Source organism: Humulus lupulus, chromosome 3, assembly GCF_963169125.1.
Source record: "Humulus lupulus chromosome 3, drHumLupu1.1, whole genome shotgun sequence".
Classification (NCBI taxonomy): Eukaryota; Viridiplantae; Streptophyta; class Magnoliopsida; order Rosales; family Cannabaceae; genus Humulus; species Humulus lupulus.
The window spans coordinates 172,555,054-172,568,291 of record NC_084795.1 but is presented as its reverse complement, the minus strand read 5'-3'; the positions used below and the strand labels follow the sequence as shown (position 1 = coordinate 172,568,291).

General features: G+C 44.4%; 1 non-coding gene across 1 annotated transcript; it reads right to left on the bottom strand.

Annotated features, from left to right (window-relative positions):
• Positions 1-8,914: 8,914 nt before the first annotated feature.
• On the bottom strand, positions 8,915-9,021 carry LOC133827979 (small nucleolar RNA R71). The gene has a single exon (XR_009890626.1). It is a non-coding gene; the product is annotated as a small nucleolar RNA R71 (small nucleolar RNA).
• Between the last annotated feature and the right edge of the window lie 4,217 nt (positions 9,022-13,238).

Sequence of the window (13,238 nt, the reverse complement as noted above, 5' to 3'; positions counted from 1 at the left end):
GAGGCTTTAAATCCGAATCTCAGTGTCGAGTGGAATCTATGTCCCTCGGGGGATATCAAAATGATTCCAGCTCCGGAGTCGTTCTCGTTGGACGAACCATCTACAAAGATCCTCCACGACGCCTGGGGCGAGGTGACTTGGTGTGAGTCTTCTGCGGGATCCTCCTGGAATCCCATGCATTCTGCCATAAAATCGGCCAGGGCCTGACTTTTATAGCAGTTTGCGGAGTGTACAAAATCTCGAACTGACTGAGTTTGATTGCCCATTTTAACAAATGTCCCGATGCTTCAGGTTTTTGCAAAACCTGCCTTAAAGGTTGATCGATCATGACGTGTATCGAGTGGGATTGGAAGTATGACCTGAGCTTTCGCGAGGCCATGATAAGGCAGAACGCCAATTTCTCCATCAACGGGTACCTGGATTCAGTCCCGAGAAGTCTCTTGCTGATGTAGTAGACTGGTCTCTGAACTCGGTCTTCTTCTCGTACCAACACGGCACTAGCTGCATCCCCGGTGACAGCCAGGTAGAGAAAAAGAGGCTCTCCTGCTTTGGGTTTGGATAATACGGGTGGCTCGGCCAGATGTGCCTTCAGGTCAAGGAATGCGCTTTCGCACTCTTCTGTCCATTCGAACTTCTTGTTTCCTCGGAGCAGGTTGTAGAATGGCAAACACTTATCGGTGGACTTGGAAATAAACCAATTGAGGGCTGCCACTCTTCCTGTCAGGCCTTGGACATCTTTTCGCGACCTGGGCGAGGGAAGCTCGAGCAGTGATCTGATCTTGTCGGGGTTTGCCTCGATTCCTCGGGTATTGACTATGAAGCCCAGGAACTTCCCGGAAGCGACTCCAAAAGTGCACTTCTGCGGATTAAGTCTCATGCCATACTCCCGTAGTGTCCTAAAACATTCTTCCAGGTCGGAAACATGGTTATCGGCGGTCTTTGATTTGACTAGCATGTCATCAACGTAAACTTCTATGTTTTTCCCGATCTGGCTTGCGAACATTCTGTTTACTAACCTTTGGTAGGTAGCTCCAGCGTTCTTCAGCCCGAACAGCATGACCTTGTAATAATAGACGTTAGTCAGGGTCATGAAGCTGGTGTGTTCCTGGTCTGCCGGATTCATGGCGATCTGATTATAGCCTGAGTACGCGTCCATAAAGGACATGAGCTTGTGCCCCGCCGTGGCATCTACCAGCTGGTCAATCCTTGGCAGTGGAAAACAATCCTTGGGGCAGGCTTTATTCAGGTCGGAGAAGTCGATGCAGGTCCGCCATTTTTCGTTGGGCTTCGGGACCAGCACAGGGTTGGCGACCCATATTGGAAATTTGGCCTCACGGATAAGGCCGCATTTCTTGAGCCGGGCCACCTCTTCCTCCAAGGCTTCAGCCCGAGCTGTTCCTAGGCGTCTTTGCTTCTGGGACTTGGCGGGAACGCTTTTATCCAGATGAAGTGTATGCATGATGACACTCGGGCTGATTCCCACCATGTCTTCATGGGACCAGGCAAACACGTCCAGGTTATCCCGCAGAAATTTAGTCAGCTCCGCCTTCCTCTTGCTACAGAGGTTTTTCCCGAGCTTGACCATCCGTGATGGGTTCTGTGGATCAATGTTCACTTCCTCGAGCTCCTCAATCGCCTGGAGCTCGGATCGGTCCTCGCCTATTCGGGGGTCAATATCCTCACTTAAGATGACATTTTCCCCTTCGGCGCTTTGAGGTTTTTCAATCTCAGTATTAGCTAAGGGTTCCTGGGATTCCTCTCCACCACCTTGAATGACCATTGCCAGCTGCCCGGGTTTACATTTTCCCTTCATAGAAATGCTGTAGCATTCCCTGGCAGCGAGCTGATCGCCATGAACAGTGCATATTCCCATGGAAGTAGGGAATTTCATCGCGAGGTAGCGAATGGAAGTGACGGCCTCAAATTCCATGAGCGTAGGTCGCCCCAAGATCGCGTTGTATGCAGCGGAGCAGTCGATGACCACGAACTCGAGGAGCTTGGAGACTGTCCGAGATCCTTCTCCTAGGGTGATCACCAGCTCGATCGTCCATATTGCTGCTGATCCCTCTCCCGAAAAACCATACAGCATCATGGAGGTCGCCTTCAACTCAGCGACGGTTAAACCCATCTTTTCTAACGTGGATCAGAACAGGAGGTTCACCGAGCTCCCATTGTCGATCAGCACCCTCCTCACTCTCTGATTGGCGAGCTGAACTGCCACGACCAAAGGGTCATTGTGAGCGAATTGGACATGGCCCTCATCTTCCTCCGTAAAAATGTTCGGTTGTCTCTCCAACCGCTGCTGTTTTGACTGGCGCTGCTCCGGGACGAACTCTACTCCGTTATGAGCCTTTAGTTCGTTCACGTATCTCTTCTGGGAACCCCTTCTTGTGTCGGCCATGTACGGACCTCCAGAGATGGTGGATATCTCTCCTCCAACCACGGGAGGAGGGACGTCTTGATCTACCCGAGGCCCGGGCTAACTGGACGGGACTTTTGGAGCAGGTCGACTTGCTGGAACCCTATTCCGTGTGTATTGAGCCAAGGGGCCTGCTCGAATGAGAGTCTCGATCTCATCTTTTAAATGCCTACAATCGTCGGTATTGTGGCCAACATCGTTATGAAAACGGCAAAACTTGGAGGTGTCTCTCTTCCCCTTATGGTGCTTTAATGGTTCCGGCCTCTTCCAGGGGACTCGAGTAGAGTTGGCTAGGAAGATGTTCTCCCTAGACTGGGTGAGCTCTGTATAAGTCGCAAAGACGGGCTTGAATTTGTCTACGGACTTATTCTTCTTTTGGTCGTGCTGACCGTTTTCGCCATTCCCCTTTCTCTTGCCTCCACCGGGCTGGTTGTTCTGTGAGACGTTTTGGGTCGCTACCACGACCTCCGTCTCCACTCCAGCGGCTGTTCGAGGACCTGGCTGGTTCCCGCAGCTGAGGCTTCGGCTTCCTCCAAGTTTATCCATTCTTGGGCCCTGTTAAGGAATTCGCTAACCGAGCTGACTCCCTTCCTTTGTATATCCTTCCAGAGATCTCCTCTGACGAGGATTCCAGTTCTCATGGCCATGAGCTTGGAGCTATCATCCGCGTCTCCAGCTCGAGCAGCGACGTTCACAAATCTGCTCAGGTAGGTCTTCAGAGTCTCACCGGGCTGCTGCCTCACGTTAGCCAGGGAGTGGGCCTGAACACGGGCGGCCTGGGAGGCTCGGAATGCCCTTTTGAAAGTCCTCCAGGAGCTGATTGACTATCTTTTTCTTTGCTTGAACCACTGCCTGGCAGGTCCATTCAGTGTGGAAGGGAAGATTAAACATCTCAGCTCGGGGCCAATGTTGTGGGCCATCATTAGGGTGTTGAACATCCCTAGATGGTCTGATGGGTCTCCGTCCCCATTGAACTTTGACAGGTGCGGCATACGGAAACCAGATGGGTACGCCGTTGCTGCTATGCTAGGGGCGAAGAGTTCCATCTCGTCCCCTGAATCATATTCATCTTTTTCTTTTTCTGATAGGAGTTTCCTCATCAGCTCCTCCATCTGAGTCAGGCGCTCGAGGGTTTGGTCCTGATGTCCGTGGTTATTCCGGGGTTGTTCAACAGCTCCGGGCCCATTGTACACATTTGGTGGGTTATTGCCCCTCCTATCTTAAGATAGGTTATTTGGGACATTCCCCCCGTTACGTACTTCGGACAAGGCCCCCCCTGAGCGAGCGTGGCCATCTCCTCCTGCTGGTTCCCCTCTATGAGAGTTAAGGCGATCTCGTAGGTCGCCCCCCTGGGTGGTTTGATGACTTTGTGCCGAACTCAAACGCTGACACAGGTCTCCCCCAGAGAGATCACTCCGGCGACTGCCGGTCCATTGGCTCCTGCTAGATAGGCTTGGAGTCCGCCTTTGGTGGTGAGGATTTGGGCTTTCCCTTGGTGCCCTGCTACGCTGGGAAGGTCCAGTTGATGGCGGGTTTCTCCGACTACTCCCATAGGCTGGGATATCTCGGACGGGCCGAGGAGGAGACGGATATCTGATGGGAGATGGAGGATGCCTGACTGGAGAGGCGATCCTAGTTCCGTCAGGACGGATCAAATTTGGTGGGGGCTTTTCGGCCCTGCCAACCTGCTGATCCCGCGCCTGGCGATCTGGACGAGGCGCAGGACGGTTGTTGGGGACGGGCTGATGCTGCGAGCCCTCCCCAGATCTCCTTCGGGAATTACCTCGAGCTCCCCTGGGCGCTCTCGAGGATGGTTGGGAGCTAGGTGTCGACGTCCTGACTGAACGACTGTATTTCTGTTGCCTGGCTCCAGGCACTTCTTCGAAGCTTGCCTCTCGATGGTGTGATGAAGGAGTGGAGTTGGATGTCGGAAGTCTGTCCGAGCGGCTATGCCTGGATCGGTTACCTCAGCGAGACTTAGGAGCCTCGCCTTGCCTCTCTCCGACGTTAGCGTCAGTTGTGAGAGGGGGTAGTCGGGCCAGCACATCCTTGATCTGCTGGCTAGCTATTGCTAGCTGGCTCTTTAGCTGAGCATTCTCCATCTCCACCGCCGTGTAATAACACGGGTTTGGATTAGGTGGCAGGGGGGCCAAACTTCCGGTGTCATCTTGGCCCACCGGCTGCTTTCCTGGCCGTTGCTGGGTCTCAGGAACTTGTTCACCAGGGGTGGCAGTATGATGAGCCTCCTGCCCATCACGCTGCTTTGTCTCGTTACCGTGCCTAGATCGAGTAGTCACCATAGTTGGATGTTTGCGACAACACTAACCAAACTTGCTCTCAACAAGAGCACCAAACTGTTGACGCGGTTCTTCGCCAACAGGTAATTAAGAAAAGAAGAGAAAGGGATTAGTGCTAATGTTGAACCGTAACAGATATATGATCTTGGAAAAGTGAAATGGTGACTCAAGAAACGTTTTTTAAGTGGTTCGAAGGTTAAAATCCTTCTACTCCACTAGTCAGTATTATTGCTATATACTGGATATTTGATTACAGGGTATTTCTTACAAGAGATAATCCAACCCTTATCAACTCCCAGGGTCTCCATATTTATAGGAGAAGGCACCTGGGAGTTGGTAAGAAGGTCATCCCGTGACCTTCTTACCTATCGTATCAACTCTGTGACATTCATGATTAATTCCTAAACCTGACACATAAGTGTGGTCAAATCAATAGGTAAGGAGATAATGGGCCGCACGGCCCATCCCAGTCGTGGGTGTCTGAATACGCACGTTCCTGCTGCGTGTCCGAGAAGTCAGGGGCATATCAAACACGTGATGTCTGATATGTGCACGTTTACCTTGCGTGTGTTGACTTTACAAAGAGTCATAGCCTCCAAATCCAGCTCGTACCACGAGCTGGATACCTAACTCGACCTTCGGCCTCCAGAGTCCGGACTCAAGTCTTAGGCAATCTTGGCGAACCTTTGGGTTACCTCGATCTAAAGAGGTATGATCTTATGACGGTAGCTCCGGTTTTGGGGATATCCACAAGGTAATCATGATTAGGCCGCAACTCAGCTCGCTAATCAGCCCGTGGAAAAATCAGGGCGTACAAGTCTTCACTAAAATAGCTAGTAATAAGAATTTATTTTTCAAAATCATATTTTATTATTAATATTTCAAATCTATTTTGTAAACCTCATTTGTAATTTAATTTCTTTTTAGTCATTTTCTTCTTCTATTAATAAGGCTCTTCTTTCACATTTGGTATATATTTTTTGAGTAAAGAAACTATAACAAAATTTCTACTCACTTTCTTCTCATACTTTCTTCTTAGAATTTTGTGAGAATCATGAGCATAATGGCCTAATCTTTCTAGGAAGGTTAGGGATGATTCCATATGCTAGTGATGTTATTTTGTCACTTTGATTTACAATGTTCTTAATATAATGTATTTGAGTTGCTTATGTTCTTTCATCTTCATCTCTATTTTGTTATCTTTATTTACTTGTGCTAATAGTATATAGGATTAGTCATGCTCTTTCTATGTGCTTCTAATTAGTAAAAGTAATATTGATACATAATTCCATGTCTAATCTTCTATTGCATTATTTCCTTTGGGTATTTTGTCATTTTTAGATTTTTCATAAGATTAACATTGTACTTCTAAAGTAAAGAACTTTATAACTAAAATGGACTTTTGTTAGAAAAGAATATGGACTTTAGTGTTAGATTTTCCAAGTAAATGTTGCGATGTGAACTATTTACTTGTGTAGTTTTGTAAATCAAGTAACTAAGTAACTAAATAAGCATATGGATGATTATTGGAACCTTTCTACTTTTCAACCCTTTATTACATCTTATTTTTATTTCATTTGACTTGTCTCATGTCATCATTTCACCAAAAACACAACAAAAAAAATCTCAATTCTATTTTCATTTTCATTTCTATTTCTATTTATTACATGTTACTAACTTTTTGTGTTATGTTTCTACTAACATTTTGGTTTTAGGTTACCTCCTTGTGGATCGACCACCCAATTGTACTACTACTACCACTTAGTGATTGTCACATTTTGGGCATTAAACAAATTTTGGTGTCGTTGCCGAGGAGGTAGTTTTCAAAAGTTTTAGTGAAATTTTTACCAAAATGTTAGTAACTTTATTTGTATTTTTGTTGGTATGAATATTGTGTTAGTATAGTTTTTTTCTTCATTTGTGTGTTGTATTCTTTTTATTTACTAATTTTTAGTTAATTTGAATATTATTAAAAAAAAAATTAAAAAAACATATATATTTATTTATTTCTTAATTTTCTTTCTACTTTTCGGTTACATAAAAATATTATATAAATATATATATATATAAAACTTATATTTTTCTTTTTAGTTAACACTAATTTCATTTCTCTTTCCTTTTTTTTCTTAATTATTTTTATTTTTTTAGTTTAATAAATATTTGTAAAAAAAAAAAGATTAAGCTTGTTATTTTATCTTCACTACAATTCTCCTTTCTTTATTTTTTTGTGTTGACTATTTTGTTGTTTTAGGTTCTTAGTTTAGATCTTTCATTCCTTTTTTTTCCTTAGTCTTCCTTAGAATTTAGTCATTCCTTGAAAAAAAAGGCATAAATTTGCATAAAATTGTTCATAAAATTTCAATCATAAAACGCTAAGTATTGAGAACAATTGTGTAATATTACAAATGGTAAAAACAGATATTGTTCTGTCTAGAAAGATTGGTTGTTAAATATGGTTTGTGATAGTGTTACCCCCCACACTTACCTGGGAGCCCCGGGGAGTTCTGTCTTGGCAAGTGTGGGTCTAAAGTGGTACCTTGGCAATATTCCCAATCGACCTGGGAACATTTCGAGCATATACCTTTGCACTATTATATTTTTGAACTTATTACTATAAGAAAACCAAGCTTGTTATGTCAAAATAAGCAATTTCACTCTGCTTAAAGGTTGTTGGTCGAAAATGTTTAACTTGTGATCCACCATACTTAGTAATCTCGGAGAGTTCTAGTAAGGCGTTGGAGATCATTCAAAAACCTCCAAATCTGCCTAGGAACAAGTTTAACAAAAAAAATAAAAACATAAAAAAAAATTAATTCTGATTTCTGAGAGTGGATGAATCATCACGAAACTTCTAGTAAAACTTCTTCCAATTCATCCACCACTCCTGCTTCTCCACAAACTTTAGTTGATAATAATACATTCGCAATGGCTCGCAAAGATGAAATCCCACCAAGAACTCTCAATGACTACCTCCATCTTACTCGCACTTCCACACATTCATGCATTATATTCCCTCCTAATATGCCCGTGTTAGACTTTAAACCTAGCATGATTCAACTCTTGCCCACATTTCATGGAATGGAAAACAAAAGCCCATACGTGCATATTAGAGAATTCGAGGGGGTAGTAGCCACGTTCTATAACTGAGCCAAAATGTCGATTCTGTGCAACTAAAGTTCTTCCCTTTCTCCTTGAAGGACAAAGCCAAAAGCTAGTTATACTCTTTGAGACCTAGGTCTATTGGAACATGAGAGGAAATGACCAAATCTTTCCTTTTGAAACATTTCCCTAGACATAAGACTGTTATCCAGATTTCCGGATAGCGTTTAGATTGATGTCCTCGGGGAAGCAGAATTATCGATGTCTTTCACGGTAGGTGACCAGAGCTCGCGGATGAACAGAAAGGCTTCACCTCTCCCGTTTAGTGTCCGGATTACTCTTCCAAGCAAACACAACACGGAAACTCGTCAACTCTCCCGGACTCCCGAAGGGGTATCCTTCGGGGAAGCCCCTTCCAGGAGAAGCTCTTCGAGTGGTCTCCGCGGAAGCAGTTCCGTGCCTCGCACGGAACAAAGCCAAACGGTCGAGTCCTGGAGGAGGCATATTTGGAATGATATCCGCCTGACACAGGATCCCGCCTGACACGCCCGTCAGGTCAAAGCCGCACACATCCCAGCACGCCTAAGGGTACCTTTTCGCCTACTGTTCTGCTGACAACTTGGAAAAGACGGCTGACTTTGTGTGTTCCCCATACTTTCACGTAAATATACCCACATAGAGTCTTGTAGCCATGCTACTACAGTAATTGTATCCCTATTTATGGCTGGTGTAATTAAGACTCATGTACGTAGAGAAAAACCCTAATCTGAAACCCTAGCTATAAAGACCCCTTCATTTTACAAGAAGGGGGACGACCAACAGATCACATAGCAAAAACTCTACTAAAATCTCTCTAGCTTCATCTTCTTCAAGAGAACCCGAGAGAAACACTGTGAGTGTGTGAAGTTCTTGTGCACCAGCCATCTTACTGTAACCTTTTCCAAGTATAATAACATCGACTCGTGGACTAGGGCTTGTTAACGCCTGAACCACGTAAAAACACTGTTTGTTTAGTTACATTTCAGCATTTCTACAGTTCTTATCTTTTTATTATTCTGTTTGTATTCGTTTCCGAAAAACTCGGTAAACAAAGACCAACAGTCTAAAATGATAGATTTCCACATTTTCCCAAAAGGGCAATGAAATGTTCTATCAAGTCTGGGAAAGATTCAAAGATTTGTTGAATCAGTGCCCGCACCATGGCTATAAGAACTGACGTTTGGTCTGTTACTTCTATGAAGGTCTCACGAGTCGTGAGCGTCAGTTTGTAGAAATGTTATGCAATGGTGAATTCCTCAAAAAGAGCCTGATGATGCTCTTGAATATCTCAAAGAAACCGCAAAAAAATCTCACACCTGGACTAGTCCAAGTACTATTGATAGCACCAACCGACATAAACCATCTAGGATCTATCAACTTCGAGAAATGGATAGTGTTAAGGCCCAACTCAAATCTTTGAAAAAGTAGTTTGAGGTCTTAATGACGAAAAATTGCCCAAAATCGCACATGATTGCTTAAGTGGAACCACAAGACTTTGCTTTGTTTGTGGAGGGACGGAGCATTTAGCTAAGGACTGCTTAGCTTTTAATGAAATGGTGGGGGTTTATGAGGAGCAATGCAATGCCTTAGGGGCATATAACAAGCCATTCTCCCATACGTACAACCCTAGTTGGAGAAACCACCCAAATTTTAGTTGGAGAGATTCGAACCAAGCTCAATCGTCTGGAAACCAATGGAGAAACGAGCATCAAGTTCAACCATCAAAGGTGTATTCTGCACCTCAATACAATGCTCATCCACAACGAAATTCTCTCGAGAATACCCTTCATGCATTCATAGAGGAATAATCCAAACTAAATTGCCAAATGATGGAAGAAATTAAGGAAATGAAATGTCAGTTCTCAAAATTGATTGAATCCTTGGCCATTCCCGAAAAAGGCAAACTTCCTTCCCAACCTAAATTCAATGTGCAAGGCCAACACATGGCCCAATCCTCAAATTCCAATGATCCAAATGTTAAGGAAGCAAATGCCATCACAACTAGAAGTGGTAAAACTTTGAAAGACCCATCCATAAAAACCACTTCTCTCAGTATTCCAAAAGTTAATACCAAAAATACACCACTTAATGCTTCTCCAAAAGTACCATTTCCCCAGGCTTTGAAACCTGTTGGGAAACTTCTTGATAACCAAGCCGAAATCCTTTACAACTTAACACAAGCAAAGATTAATCTTCTTTTGCTTCACATCATAAAACAAACGTCGACTTATGCCAAAATCATCAAGGATCTATGCACTGCAAAAAGGAAGCACCATGTCAAGAAGACTGTTTTCTTGACTGAGCAAGTGAGTGTGTTGATTGAACAAAAGACACCGCTGAAATACAAAGATCCCGGTTGTCCCACCATTTCTTGCCAAATTGGGACTCATGAAGTCAGCCAAGCTTTACTTGATCTTGGCGCGAGTGTATATCTCATGCCTTACTCTGTGCCCTCGCAACTCAGTCTTAGAGAAATGAAGCCAACATCTGTTGTGCTACAGCTTGCTGACCGCTCCACCAAAAATCCTAGGGGTATTATTGAGGATGTTTTAGTTCAAATTGAAAATTTTTATTACCCCGTGGACTTTCTTATTCTTGATACCCAATCTATGGTAAACATGGAGTCAAAAATTCCTATTATCCTCCGAAGACCATTCATTGCTACTGCAAATGCTTTAATCAATTGTCGGAATGGACTAATGAAGATATCGTTTGGAAACATGACTCTTGAAGTCAATATCTTCCACATCGGGAAACAAGAGAAGATGATGAATGTTATCAAACATTCATGATTGACACTTTAATTCTCGAGGAGGTTCAATTGCGAAACAACTTCGATAATCTTGATGAACTCCATCTATCTGACAATGAAAGTCCTGATTCTATTGAGTCTACTCTTGCAATATCAGATCACATAGACTCACGCAATAGAAGGACTAAGTTTTGTCAACCTCGCTTTGAAGAGCTACCTCGTGAGAGGGCACATCCAAAAATTTCAGCTGAAGATGTTCCAATTGTTCAATTGACCCAACTACCCGAGGGTCTGAAACATGCCTTCTTGGGAGACGGTGAAGCCTTTCCAGTTATCATCTCGTCCAACGTTCAAAATTCTCAAGAATTGCAGTTACTCGAGCTACTGCGAACACATAAATCTGCGATAGGTTGGACACTTGTTAATATCAAAGGTATCAGCCCTTTAATTTGCTCCCATCGAATCAATCTGGAGGATGAGGCTATCCCTCAAAGAGACCCTCAAAGGAGACTGAATCCCACAATGAAAGAAGTCGTGAAAAATGAAGTTATGAAATTGCTAGATGCTGGTATCATATATCCAGTGGCAGACAACAAATGGGTTAGTCCTACTCAATTCGTGCCCAAGAAATCTGGTGTCACTATGGTCCAAAATGAAAAAGGGGTCCTTGTCCCCACAAAAACTGTGACAGGGTGGTGCATGTGCATTGATTATAGAAAATTAAATGCCGCCTCCTGCAAAGATCATTTTCCACTCCCATTCATTGATCAAATCCTTGAACGTGTAGCTGGTGATCAATTGTATTGCTTTCTTGATAGCTATTTTGGCTATTATCAAATCAAGATTGCATTAGAGGATCAAGATGAGACTAATTTCACTTGTCCCTTTGGCACTTTTGCTTTCCAGTGCATGCCATTTGGCTTGTGTAATGCACCAGCTACATTCCAAAGATGCATGATGAGCATCTTTAGTGACATGACTGAAGAATCAATGGCAGTATTCATAGATGACCTAACCATTTTTCGAAATTCCTTTGACACATGTCTTCTTCATCTTGAAGTTGTTTTAAAACATTGTATTGAGAAAATACTTGTGCTCAATTGGGAGAAATGCCACTTCATGGTATCTGTGGATCCCAAAAATCCACCAAGGAAAAAATCTCTGATCCCTGGTTGAAATACGTGGCTAATGGTCACTTAGTCATGCTATCGAGCTCGGGCCTATAGGTCTCACGAGACCACGTTCTAGCCAACACTCCCAGGTGCCCCGTAGGTCTCTGCCTTGCTGAAGATTCGAACGCTCACAACACCCTTGTGTGTCTCGTGCCCCTGGGCCTTGCGAGGCCCCCGCCTCACGCCTATGTGCCGGGCGTCCATGTGCCTCTCGAGACCCTTGCGTGGTTGGAGACCCAAGTGCCAAGATCTTACGAGTCAAGCTCCCATGCAGCTCACGAGGCCTCTGCCTCACTGAAGACTAGAACCCCTTGCACCCAGGTGCCACGAATCCTAGAGCCTCACGCCAGGTCCTGCGGACCCCACCTCGGTCGTAAAGCAGCACCTCGCGCCAGGTCCTGCAGACCCACAACCTCGGTCGCACAGCAGCGCCTCGCGACAGATCCCGCGTACCCCACCTCAGCCGCACAGCAACGTCTAGCGCCAGATGTTGCGAACCCACCACCTCGGCTGCGCAGCAGCGCCTCACACTAGGTCCCATGGACCCACCACCTCAACTGCGCAGCAGTGCCTTGCACCAAGTCCCGCGGACCCCACCTTGGTCGCATGGCAGTGCCTCGCGCTAAGTCCCGCGAACCCACCACCTCGGCCCCTGTAACGACCCAAAATCACTAATAGGGCTTATGGGCCTTGATTAGTGTGTCGGGAGGGCATAACTGGATTATGTGTGATTTATATGGTTAAATGCATGATTATGTGATAAGCATGCTTATATGATTATTTGGATATGTGAGAAGCATGATTATGTGTATTAGTATGCATGTAGGCCCTGATTGGATTAAAAGGGGGATATTCGTAATTTTAGCCCATTGAGGGCATAAATGTAATTATTTGTGATAAATTGTTAAGACCACATTATTATGTGGATATATTTGCAGCTTGAGACTCGAGGCAATCATGGTGAGCGGTTTAGCGAAAAAGTCACGGTGGGGATTTATACCCGGCTCGAGAGGGCCCAGAGGTATTTCTGGGAATCTGGGAAAGTGATTGATGATTAGTTATGTGTCGGGATGTAAGCGGTAATTATTAGGGACACTTGAGGAATTAGCGGGAATTGGGAGCAAGGACCAAAATGCCCTTAGAATGACTTAAAGGTTTGGTTATAATTAGGAGGGCAATATGGTCATTTGATTTAAAAAGGGATAAGTGATATTCAGCCTTTATAGACTTAGTGGGAAGTGTAGAAACAAGTGGAAGTTGAAAGAAAAGAAAAGAAGAAGGAAAAACATAACACATAAGTTAACCTCTTTCTCTCTCTCGATTTGGCCATATTTCACCACTCCTTGAAGATTTTTGAGGCAATAATTAAGAGGAACTTTAGGCTGGAGCTTGGGGCTAGGATCTTTGATAAAGCTAGAGGATTTAGCAGGGATTAGCCACTTAATTGAGGTAAGGTGTCA